At 38.9% G+C, this 12,192-nt stretch overlaps 1 protein-coding gene and 1 non-coding gene across 7 annotated transcripts in view; both read left to right on the forward strand.

Annotated features, from left to right (window-relative positions):
• Nucleotides 1-12,192, forward strand: part of CYRIB (CYFIP related Rac1 interactor B) — a 102,720-nt gene that overhangs the window by 23,294 nt on the left and 67,234 nt on the right. The window contains exon 1 of one of the 6 annotated variants that reach the window (XM_028105548.2): nucleotides 4,374-4,393. The exons of the other annotated variants lie outside the window; for them this stretch is intronic. The gene's annotated coding sequence lies outside the window, so the exon portion shown is untranslated. Of the gene's footprint in view, nucleotides 1-4,373; nucleotides 4,394-12,192 lie in introns of those variants that run through there. 6 annotated transcript variants of the gene reach the window in all.
• Nucleotides 4,718-4,906, forward strand: LOC114211209 (small nucleolar RNA SNORA73 family). The gene has a single exon (XR_003609712.1). It is a non-coding gene; the product is annotated as a small nucleolar RNA SNORA73 family (small nucleolar RNA).

The raw sequence follows: 12,192 nt of genomic DNA on the forward strand, positions 1-12,192 counted from the left end.
TTACTCCGTAATCTTTATGTGGAAAATGTGTATCAGTCAGTTTTGTGTTCTTATAGTCTTGCAGTTTGGCAGACTGACATTCCAGAGGAGTGTTTTATATAGCTGAAGGAATTTCAATCACTTCGGTCTTTGGGGACTTATTGCAAATCATTTCAGACAAATGTACCTCAAGAAAAACACACTGATCCTTTTAATTCTTTAATTGTATTTAATAATAGAAACAAGCTTTGTGTCTAGAGCACTTTGATAATTGGGGCTTATTTGATAACCCCTTGGTAAGTGTTGTAGTTGGCTAAAAGTGCCCGATCAGCATTCATAAAATGATATGATAGGGCCCCCCCCTTTTTTTCACGTGACCGTGGTAGTCTGTAATAATGAAGTCAAAGGAAGGTTTTTAGTCCTGTAGTGAACCTACCTGGATATCAGTATGATACAATTGCTTTCAACGTTAATATCAGCATTTTCTAATAGCCCTTCTGGGGAGCTAGGTATTAAAAAGGCACTTGGCCCTTTGTTCTCTTTTAGGTTTTGGATAACCACTCTAGCAGTAAGATTTCTTAACTCATAGTTAGGATTGCCTCTCTTTGGCAGAGCAATTTTGTTAGATAACATTTTTCAATTCCTTAAAACTTTTAACAGTTACATAGCTGCTTCAGAGGAAGCTCTTGGATCGTAAGATGCTGGATCTATATAGTATGAACTCTAGATCATTTGATAATTAGGGCTAGATTTTTTCTCCTGTGAAATTGGTTCATCAAAGGGAGACATGATTAGTAAATTGATTCTAGTTGCCCCAGCAAAAATATAATTTCAGATTTTAAGATTAAGCGAATGTAGTTTATTTCTGATAGATTACAGGTGATATTTTACATAATCAGATTTAGAATTTTTCATTTCTCTGAACTTTCCCCATAAATGGGTTAAAAAATGTGTTACATAGTGTCAGAACTTGAGAATTATTAAATTCGGAACTTGAGATTATTAAATTCATATTTGGAATGGTCATTTACCATAGTGAGTGACTGAGGAGTATAGAGGGATGCTTATTTTATTGCTGGTTTCCTTGGGGGAAAATACTGGACTGTCGCTTATATGAGGCTACTTAAATCATTAAGTATTGATGCACTTAACTGTTAGGGCCTATAATTTGCTCTTTCACTGTTTAAGGAAAACAAAATTACAATATTTGGAAATATTTAATTACATCGTTAGTGACATTCCCGCTATTATTTTTGGTCTCTCCTTTTCTTTTACTGCACCAGAATTTAGCCTGGTGCACAGTGGATACTCAGATGTTTTGAATAATTGAAAGAATGGCAAGGTCAAAGAGTTTTTGACTATAGCATCATTTTGTAATTATGTGGCAAAAGTTTTGGGAAAAATGTTGATTGCTCTCAGCTGCAATTTTCTCAAGTTCGTGTATTTTGAGGATTGCTCTCTTTGATTATTTAAAGTGCTTTGAGATCTTGGGGGAGAAAGTACAAAGAAAGTACAATAGGCATGTCATTTTGTCTTATGCTTTAGTCCATTGAGTAGACTTGTTCACTTAGAATGGATATTTGATATCTTCTCAGTATTCATGAGCAGCAGTCAATTCAGGTTATGTCTTGTGCATTTAAAGTCACCATAAAAATTCTTAGATGTGTAAGCTCATCCTGTATTGTGATCAGTTCACCAAAATGAGGTTAAATTTTCAAGAGGTATTTTTTCAAGTGGCAGAAATGGAAGGTATCATCAGTCATGTGACAGTGGTTATGTAATTTTTTTTTTTAATGATCTTATTTATTTGAGAGAGAGATTGAGAGAACGAGTGAGGGGGGAACAGAGGGAGAAGCAGACTCCCTGCAGAGCAGGGAGCCCAACGCGGGACTTGATCTCAGGACCCTGGGATCATGACCTGAGCTGAAGGCAGATGCTTAACTTACTGAGCCATCCAGGCACCCCAGTGTTTATTTAATATTTCAGCAGTGGTGGTCATAATGCTAATAGTAACTAGCACATAGTGTTTACTCCTTGCCGGGTTGAGTTCTGAAGAAATTCAGTCTTTACAACAATCTTGTTAGGTGTTAGTATTCCCGTGTCACAGACTAGGAAATTGAAGTTAAGTAATAACTAAAGTGACACAGATACTGAGTGATAGAACTTGGTCTTGGCTCTTTAATTATTATGCTGTGGTAGTGAACACCTACTATACACCAAGTTCTTTATATACATTAAGGTAGTTTTATGACAACCCTGCATGGTATAGTTTAATTCCTAGTTAACTACTCATTTTAATTCCTAGTTAACTACTAATTAACAGGAATAGCAGGCTCAGAGAACTTAGGTAACTTGTCCAAGTATGCTCCCAAGTAGGGTGAGGAAGGCTGGCATAAACCCAAGCCTCTGTGATCTGTAGTCTTTACTAAAATTCTATTTCAAAGTACTGATTTGAGGTCTTGTATTTTATATTATATATTTAGAAGGCATACTTAAAACAGCCAATCTAAAAACTTTTTCAACTGACACACAGGATGGAAAATGTTCACTTCTCTACTCTCTTGTGAGTATATACAGGATTATAATTTCCTGCTTACTAGCTGTAGCTTCACCCTTTTACCACTCATATAAGTATATTGGAATGCAAATGAGTGACATTTGTAAAACTTTTTAAACAAGGAAATCATTCTTAGAAGGTTGATTCTTTAAAAACACACGTTTCTTGTGACATAGCCTATGTCCTGATAGTGGTACCATTGGTGAGAAAGGCTTTTTTTTCAAAGATATTGGGTGATTTTGTTTAAGTAGAAGACCTTATGCAAAGATATATTTTTGTAGCTATTTAATTTATTTTGAAAAGATGACGTTCAGTGGTACTGTTTTATGCAACTCTGAAGTTTTCAATCCTGTGCAGTTATAGTCTGCCATGGGAGTAATTTCTACTTGATATATTTTAGTTGGTACAATATGTCTGGTATTGTATTATAAACCTAAACTAATACAGACACTTCACTGTGCTTAGAATATTTCTTCCAATCATAAAGTGGCATGTTCTCAGATAATTCAAGTTACACTGAATACTAATTCAGGTCAAACAATTTTAGGACATACTTGCTATGAAAAAAGTTATGACATATTCCCAGATATTATTGTTTGGGGATTATTTATGCCATTTCTCTGTTCTTTATGAGAGTAATAGAGAGTTGAAGGCACTAAGCCATGATTTACTAGGTGGGTCTTGAAGTGGACTTTTACAGTTTGCTGATTTGTGCTGTTATTGAGAGATTCTACTCATTGTAAGATTTTAGTATGTATGGACAAAACCGTTGCATTAAAGCCCTAATTTGCTTTTGTCTGATAGTGTGAAGATTCTCAGATTACCTATGAAATGGGAATAATAATGTCTCTGCTGTGTGCCTCACAATTCTTAGGAAATTTTTATATTAATTTCAATGCAGTGTGGTAGGGAGGGCAAAATATAATTTTATTAAATTAACACATTTCTTTTTTTGGGGGAGCACAGGGAGAGGGGGAGAGAGAATCTCAAGCAGACTCCTCACTGACTTGAGATTCTTTCTCTCCCTCTCCCCCCCCACTTTGCTGTCTCTCTCCAATAAATAAGTCTTAAAAAAAACAACTTGTTTTTGATAATGTATTTTTTGACAACTAGTGTAATACTTGGTATGTGGTTGTTATGAATCCCCCAAATAGTTAATGAACACATGAGCACGCTTATAATAACAGTGAATAAACTACTAGCAGTCCCTCCTTAGAGTAGAAGAGCGAGAAAAATAGACGATGTGAGTTCAGTGCTGTGTATTCCATAGGTACCTAATCTTATGAGTCAGGGTAAAAGCCCATGTTGTCATGCCCTTTAAACTAAAACCTGAGGAGTGGACTAGTAGTCAGACAAAAGGGAGAATGCGGGGCGCCTGGGTGGCTCAGTTGGTTAGGTGTCTCCCGTCGGCTCAGGTCATGATCCCAGGGTCCGGGGATCGAGCCCCACATTGGGCTCCTAGGGAGCCCTCTTCTTCTCCTCCCAGCTCCTGTTCTCTCTTGCTGTCTCTGTCTCTCTCAAATAAATGAATAAAATCTTAAAATAAAAAAGCGGGCAGGGGGGGAGAATGCACGGGCCTAAGATGAGGGAGAGGTAAAAGCTTTGAGATAAGAGAGGTCAGGTACATTTTAGAAACGGCTACTGGTTCTGCAAAGGAGGTGTGGGAAAGAGGTACACAGTAAGTAAACTGTAAGCCTGGCTGTGTGAGTTGTGTTAACAAGTTCAGGTTCAGTTTGGACTGAAGGCTATAGGGAAACCATTATAGGATTTTTTTTTTTTTTTTTTAGGATTTTAAGGGAGGGGAGAGTGAAATACTAGCTTGTTCTGACAGCTTTTGGAGAATGGATTGAAGATGAGGTAAGATTCAATACAAGCAGGCAAGTTAAGAGGCTATTGTTGCTAAAGTCCAGGAAAGAATTGATAGTGATCATGATTTGAGTACTGACAATGGAGGAATAGTATTAAATCCGTAAGATTTGATGATTTACTGGATTTAGGCTCTGTAGAGCCTGTAAGTTTGCTTCCGGTTTTCCCCAAAGGTCCTATTGCTACTTTTTCATGTAAAGTTGAGATGCTGTTGGGGCTAAGACAAAGCCGGATGTATTCTCGAATATACATTTTCAGTTGACTCTCTACATTGTTAGTTATGGAGTTGACCCATCCTAAAGTGGGCATATCAGACCAACGTGGATATTCCTGGGAGGTCACTATCCCTGGGCTTTGTCCAGGTGGCGTAGGGGAGCATAGGGTTCTGCCCCATGATGTACAGTCCATTTCCACCATGCCTTGAGTCCGCACCTGCATATTCCTACAGCTTCTCAAGAGTCCTGTGGATGATGACAGAGGAGACAAACAATGCGGGTAACAGCTCTAAGAACCCCCATCTGGAGCTATGACTGGAAATGAAAGAAAATCTTCTTTTATCAGCTGCAGTTCTCCTGGATTAAGCTCTTACCTACCTCTTTTGCAGCGATTCCTCAGGATTCCAAATAATTTGATTTAGGGAGAGAAGAGCCTCGCCTGACACTGGCAGTTGACACTTTACACTATTGGGTCCTTTATTTGGCAGAGAGAGTAGGTAAAGTTAATGACAAATGCTGTTTTTATAAGATAAGCCTGGAGGTTTGGAAGCTGGGGCACATTTGACCCCCTTTAAAAACTGCCCTTTATAGTATATCAAGGGGGGACCGTAGGTTAGAAAACCAAAGTAGGAATATCAGCCTGTGGACTCAAGAGGTCTCCATGAGTCAGGGATTCAGTTTCCACAAGAGGCCAGTAGCATGGTAACAATTGCTTTAGAGAAAGAGCATGCCTGATAGTTGTGTCCGGGAGGCAGAGTGCAGAACCCCCAGGGGCACCTGCAGGTGGAGACTGCCTGCCTCCCTTTGTCAGAAGCTCTAATCAATAAAATCATATGTCACAGAGACTTGTAACCAAAAAACGGTCATTAGGGTTGTGGGGCCCCAAAGGTAGTAGTATTTTTCTACATGCAACCCTTCCTGATTGGGAGAATCCCCTCTGGCACTTACATGGTGGGGAAGTACAACCATGTAACATATCAACTCTTAACTATACACTGGGATGTAGAGGCAGCAACAGGACATTGAACTGGCCCAAAGAGTCCTGTCCTTTCATCACATTCGTTTTTCTTCCCCTCTGTAAATCCTGCCCAAACCCTATTAATTGAATCTGGATGTTCCCTCTCTTCACGGGACCAGGCAGGGTGGTGATGACATGGGTGCCTATATCTAAAAGAACCTTAAAGCTTTGAGTCCCTCTCTAAAGTTCCCTGGGCAGCCTATTGGCTCTATGGCCTTCAGTCCTTCTTGGGAGTCAGGGAGACTTCAATCCCATACTTCATCATTTTTTTCTGTAAAGCAAAAGAGTTTTGGGGGTAGAAGTAGAGCAGGGTAGGAGATGGGAGCATGGAGGCAGAGAGCACCTCTACCAGCAGTCAAAGCTTTGTATTCCCTTTTGGTCATTCCCTCATAGTTCAATCAAAGGAACTTCTAATAATTTTGGTCCAACTCAAACTTCATTTTGGCAGCAAGGCCATCATTATTTACATAATCCATTTTAGTTTTAGGGATTCTGAGGCTCAGTAGTTACAGCCACATTGCCTTTCACCTGGAGACACAGGGCTTTTGCCCCATTGTCTTGGCATATCCCTTCCTCTGCCAGCCCAGAGGAGAGTGAACAACCACCAAGTCACCATTTGGGTGGTTGATTTCAGTTCCACTTTTTACTGCTCAGTTTCTAAACATTAATCCAACTCCTGTTCATTAACAGGTAGGGTGGTAGGGATCCATATTCTCCCCACCTACCATCAGGACCACTCTCAGATCCCAGGGTGTCTTCCCATTTCCTAGACCTCTGCCCTTGGGGGCCTTTATCCTCTGTCTTCTAGAAGGTCATGGGTGGCTCTGTCAGCATCCCATCCTTACTGCCAAAACTGTCCAGAAGCATGATGGTCTGAGATTTTACCCTACTTGCAAGCTAGTAAGTTACCATGCCACCTTTTCTTTTTCTTTCTTTTTTTTTTTTTTTTACCATGCCACCTTTTCATGGATGCTGATAGAAAACATGAGACTCCTGTGTAAGAGATGAAGGACAGTATTACTCTCACTAATAGCAGTAGCCAGAGCATCAGGATTCGAGATGTATTTTCTCCAAGGTAAATTGGTATCTGGTAACATTTACTCAAAAAATAATGACTAACATGTCCAGACATCTTTTAATTTGAAAAAAATCACACATGGTTTTTTAGGAATTTCAGGGACATTATGTTAAGGTGAAGCACAGGAAGACCACCTTGGGTTGCAAGGTATGAGATTGCTTTTGTTTATGTCATACAACAATTCTCTACTTAAAATTCTGGAAAATTCTAACAAAACAATATAAGCACATTTTTAATGAGGTGTTTTTTTTTTTCCTTTAGATCTTGGGACAGTATATATTTAGGGGCTAGCATAGGGACCCCTGGGTGGCTCAGTGGGTTAAGCATCTGCTTTCAGCACAGGTCGTGATCCCAGGGTCCTGGGTTCAAGTCCCACATCGGACTCCTTGCTCAGCAGGGAGCCTGCCTCTCCCTCTGCCTGCCGCTCCCCCTGCTTGTGCACATGCTCTCTCTCTGTCTCTGACAAATAAAATCTTTTCTTTTAATTACAAAAAATTTTTTTTTATTATTCATTTGAGACAGAGATGCAGGGGGAGAGGCAGAGGGAGAGGGAGAAGCAGGCTCCCGCTGAGCCAGGAGCCCGATGTGGGGCTCAGTCTCAGGACCCTGAGATCATGACCTGAGCCGGAGGCAGATGCTTAATCATCTAAGGCACCCAGGCACCCCAAATAAATAAAATCTTAAAAAAAAAAAGAGGGGCTAGCATAGTTGGAGGAAGGTTTAAACTTAGAATTTTTCATTTTTTTAAAGGGGATTGGGCTTCGTTTTATCAATCATCATTTTCTAACTCCTGTCCAGTTAGTTTCTGTAAACAAACGTGAGAAATGTTATTTCGAACTTTAACTTTGCTTGCTGAAAATTGTTACGTTTAAGCTTGTTTTGACTTAAACCTTTGATATGTTCTGGTATTACATATATATTATTTACCAAGTTGTTTTCTAAAGTACAGAAAAGTCAGCTTCATTTATTCTATCCATTTGGGTTAAAGTGTACACGAATGTACAGAGCTGGAAATGTAAAGAAATCTAGCTATGGTGGCGCCTCTTCTAAGTCGCTAGTGGATAAAAGCTTAATGTTTGAGAATCAAGGGCTAAAGCATTTTGGAAATACACTTTGATAATTGGGACTTCCTATATTAAAATGTGAATATAGTTAAACCAAAGCTTTTTATTTATAGAACAGTATGTTGAAGCAATAGTCAAAATATGTAGCCTGTGGTTGGCAACCCTTTGAAATGGGTGTGCCAAAGTTCCATTATAGTATGTGTCATAGTGACAACTGGCCAGTGTTCTGTCTTTGGTATGTGTCACTGACCCCTTCTTAGTAGTCTATTAGCATATTAAAAGTTCATTTAAGAACTTTAGCTGATTTTCAGTGTTCTTAGCAGCTTTTAAAAATCACGTATTTTATTAAAAATCAAATTTAATTTTTTCAACCATTCTCAGTTTGCCTAATTTGGGTAGGTAGATAGCCTGTGATTTTAAATAATTAAAAAAATATTTAAACATTTCAAATTTTCCTAGTTGAGGTATACAGGCAAAACTTTAGTGAAGTCCTTTCCCTGCCTCTGGTCTCTCAGATCCTTTCTAGGGTCTTATTTGGGTCTCACAAGTAAGAGATGAGTGAGCAATTTTCTTAAAAAAAGTATAGCTAGTTTACAGTGTTACAGGAAACTGTCTTCAAATCATAAAGTAGAGCTAAACAGGTGCTGTGAGACAGTTTATCCCAGGCAGTTATAAGTCACATGATTAGCAAATATTTTCTCCCAGTCTGTGCCTTGTCTTGTTATTTTCTTAATGGTATCTTTTGAGATGCAAGGGTTTTGAACTTTGATAGAGTCTAGTTTATCTTTTTCTTTTCTTTTAAGAATCCTGCTTTTGGCTAAGGTGAGCGCTGTGAATTGTGTAAGACTGTTGAATCACAGACCTGTACCTCTGAAACAAATAATACATGTTAAAAAAAAAAAAAGAACAGTAAGGGAAAAATGAAGGGGGGTGGAATCAGAGGGGGAGACGAACCATGAGAAACTATGGACTCTGAGAAACAGAGGGTTCTAGAGGGGAGGGGTTAGCCTGGTGATGGGTATTAAAGAGGGCACATGCTGAATGGCGCACTGGGTGTTATACGCAGACAATGAATCATGGAACACTACATCAAAAACTAATGATGTATGATGTAATGTATGGTGATTAACATAATAAAAAATTAAAAAAAAATCTTAAAACAAAAACTTATGATGTAATGTGTGGTGATTAACATAACACAATAAAATAAAATTAAAAAAAAAAAAAAGAATCCTGCTTTTGGTGCTGTGTCCGTGAAGTCTTAGTCCAACCCAGGGCCATGAGATTTATGCCTGTGTTTTCTTCTAAATGTTTTATATTTTATCGTTTTAGTTCTTATGTTTGGGTCTATGATCCATTTTTAACTTTTTTTTTTAAGATTTTATTTACTTAGAGCATGTGAGCGGTGGGAGGGGCAGAGGGAGAGAGAATCCCAAGCAGACTCCATGCTGAGCGCAGAGCCTGTCACGGGGCTCGATCCCACGACCCCAAGATCATGACTGTAGCCGAAACCAAGAGTTGGACACTTAACTCACTCAGCCACCTAGGCACCCCTAATTAACTTTTATGTATAGCATGAGGTGAATTTCTTAAGTTGATCTTTTTGTATGTAGATAGCCAGTTGTCTTAGTGCCACCTGTCGAAAAGACTGTCCTTTTCCCCCTTTGAATTGCCTTGGTATCTTTATTGATAATCAGTTGACCCTAGATACATGGGTTTATTTCTGGACTCTCTTCTCTGTTTTATTGGTCTACATGTCTTTCCTTCTGCCAGTACCACATGTCTTGATTACTGTAGCTTGTCATGCCATATTTTAATAGTGCAAATAGCATTCTTTTCTTGTAAAAGTATACGCTCATTTATTTTTAAAAATGAAACAAAATAAAAAAGTGAAAGAAGAAAGCAAAAATCACCATCTAAGTAGTCAGTGTTCTAGTGAACATCTCCCCAGATATCTCCTCACATACATGCATGTTGTATGAATGCACACACATCCTCCACAGTTATACATAAAGACACGTCAGTATTTGCCCCACGCTCATTGTTCTTGTGTACTTTTTGAGTGAATACATTTATTGTCAACTTTAAGAGAGAACTGATTATTTTTCTTTCTTCAGGCACTTCTGTAATTCTGTGAGTTTTTACTGACATATGCTTCTGAGAAGAGCAGAGATTCTTTGGGCTAAGAACTGAGTGCTTTTTTTCTTGGTAGCATGTTAATTGGAATTTATTTCTCACTTCATCTGCTGAAAGATGACTTTAAAACAAATTTTTTAATGTGTTCTCTGGGAATGGATGGCAGATTATGTGTGGAACATTGACAAAATCAATCCCCAAATCCAGTTTTAAACATTTAAAGTTTCCATAAATCTGCTCTTGAGCATTAGATTAACTTTTTGGCAGTTGTGATCATGAGTGTGAAACCGGTAAATATTGTATGTGTGGTGATAGAGTTTTATTTGCAGTCACATGAGGACTGATCCCCGCTGCAAGTTTGTTTTTGCCACGTTAATATGCTCTGTTGCATTTCGTGGATTCAGCCTGTCTGTAATCCTGGTAGAGCTCCATCCTGTGATACTTTCAGTAATCACTGTGGAACTGTGACCAAACCCTGAAACACTTCTCATCTTGAGTGTAGGTCAGACAGATCCCATGGTTGGAAACTCCCCTGACATTCACATGCTTCTTGTAGTATGATTTTTATAGGATGAATACAGGGCTTAAAGTTAACATTTAGACATGTAACATGTATAGGAGACCATAGAGAATTTAAAAGATTGAAGTTTAATCTCTGGCAGTGGGGAGCCATTACAGGTTTTGAGTTTGGGGAGTGACAGTGTGACAAGTTTCAGAAAGCCACCTTTACATTGGCATAGTGGAAATTTGGTGTTTGAAAAAGGCATGCTGAAATTCTATGGGAAACTGGATTGCTTGATGAAATTATGTAAATGGGGTGTTTTTGTACAAGATTTTAAAAAGAAAACTTAAATTGTCAGATGACAAATGGACTCTTTATAGAAAGGAAAACAGCATGCTAAAGTGTTAACTGTAGCTAACTATGTGGTGGGATTATGGATTTTTCTTCCTACTTTTTGTGGAAAATTTAGTAAAGTGCTAAATATATCATGTAATAAGATGTTAAAATGGAACTCTTTTATTCTGAGTTTGGCCCTAAGTTGAGAGGTGCACATTTCTAAAGAGAGTTATAAGCATACCATGCAGGCCTTGCAAAATAAAGAGCCAGAAAATGGATTTGTGACCTCTAAATACCTACCCCATCTGTTAGTATAAAGAATCAGGGAGCTGGAAATTGGAGTAGTTTTTGAATTGAGTTGCTGGAAAATGGAAAAGTGTTTTTAAACCAAGTTGTTAGTGTGCTAGGAGTTTCCTCTAACCTCCCCCCTCTCTTTTTGATGTGCTCCCCCTTAAGTACAGGAGCTTTCTGGTAATGATTTGAGAGCTGAATATGTAACTTGTATAGTTTAGAGGACACAGTGGGTTGATGTCTGTCTCACTGTGCCTGAGTGAAAGAGAAGCTATCTGCTGTGACAGTGCAGCAAAGCAAGGTTACTGTGTGGGTGGACTGCCCATCCTCCCTGAGTTCTGAAGGGGTACATGTTTCCCATAGACTGGATGAGGGGCACTAGTGAGAGGAAGCTCATAGGATCAGGGTGGTATGAGGCAGAGGGGGAGGAAGAAATGGCTGGATTTCCACAGGAGATGCATTATTTTGCATCAAGAAATTGTGGTGAGAGATCCCCGGTGGTGGAATGGGTGAGAGCTTCCAGGGAACTCCAGAAAGCATTCCTTGACAGGTCAATTTTAAATACTTCTTGAGCTGAGAGTGCTCATGCCCTCTAATGACACTTAACTGCTACACCCAGGGTTAGTAAGGTGGAAGGGAGAGCAGGTAAAGCACGGTGCTCCTGTCATGCCTAGGCACGCAGGCTGCAGGCAGAACTGGGACATGGGGAGAAGCTATAGTCCTGGATGACAAATTTTGACAATTATACTAAACTGGGTCTATCACTTTCTAAATTCTGACAGTTTTTATAACTTGAAAATGACCAAAGTCATAGGCTTGCCTAAATAAAAGTTCAGGGACATTAAACTGTCAACACAGAATAATTTTAAAGGACAGTGGTAGATAAAACACTGCTTTATGGTTACATCCCACAGGTTTTGTTTGTTCAGGATAATGGTTACAATTGTTTTTCTAATAAGAAAACTATCAATGAAAACGAATTTTTACAAGAAGAATGTGCCCATTGAGGCATTTTGTTATGGATAAAATATCATCTTTGGGACCAGTCAGATCTGTGCTTAAGTCAGATCAGCCCTTATTAACACTGACCTGAGATAAGTAAACCAATTTCTGAGGTTCATTTTCCTCATTTCCTTTTTATGGAAAGGGT

The sequence above is a fragment of the Eumetopias jubatus genome, unplaced genomic scaffold, assembly GCF_037043125.1.
Source record: "Eumetopias jubatus isolate StellerSeaLion01/CBP00866 unplaced genomic scaffold, mEumJub1_p1.0 scaffold_4, whole genome shotgun sequence".
In the NCBI taxonomy this organism is placed as follows: Eukaryota; Metazoa; Chordata; class Mammalia; order Carnivora; family Otariidae; genus Eumetopias; species Eumetopias jubatus.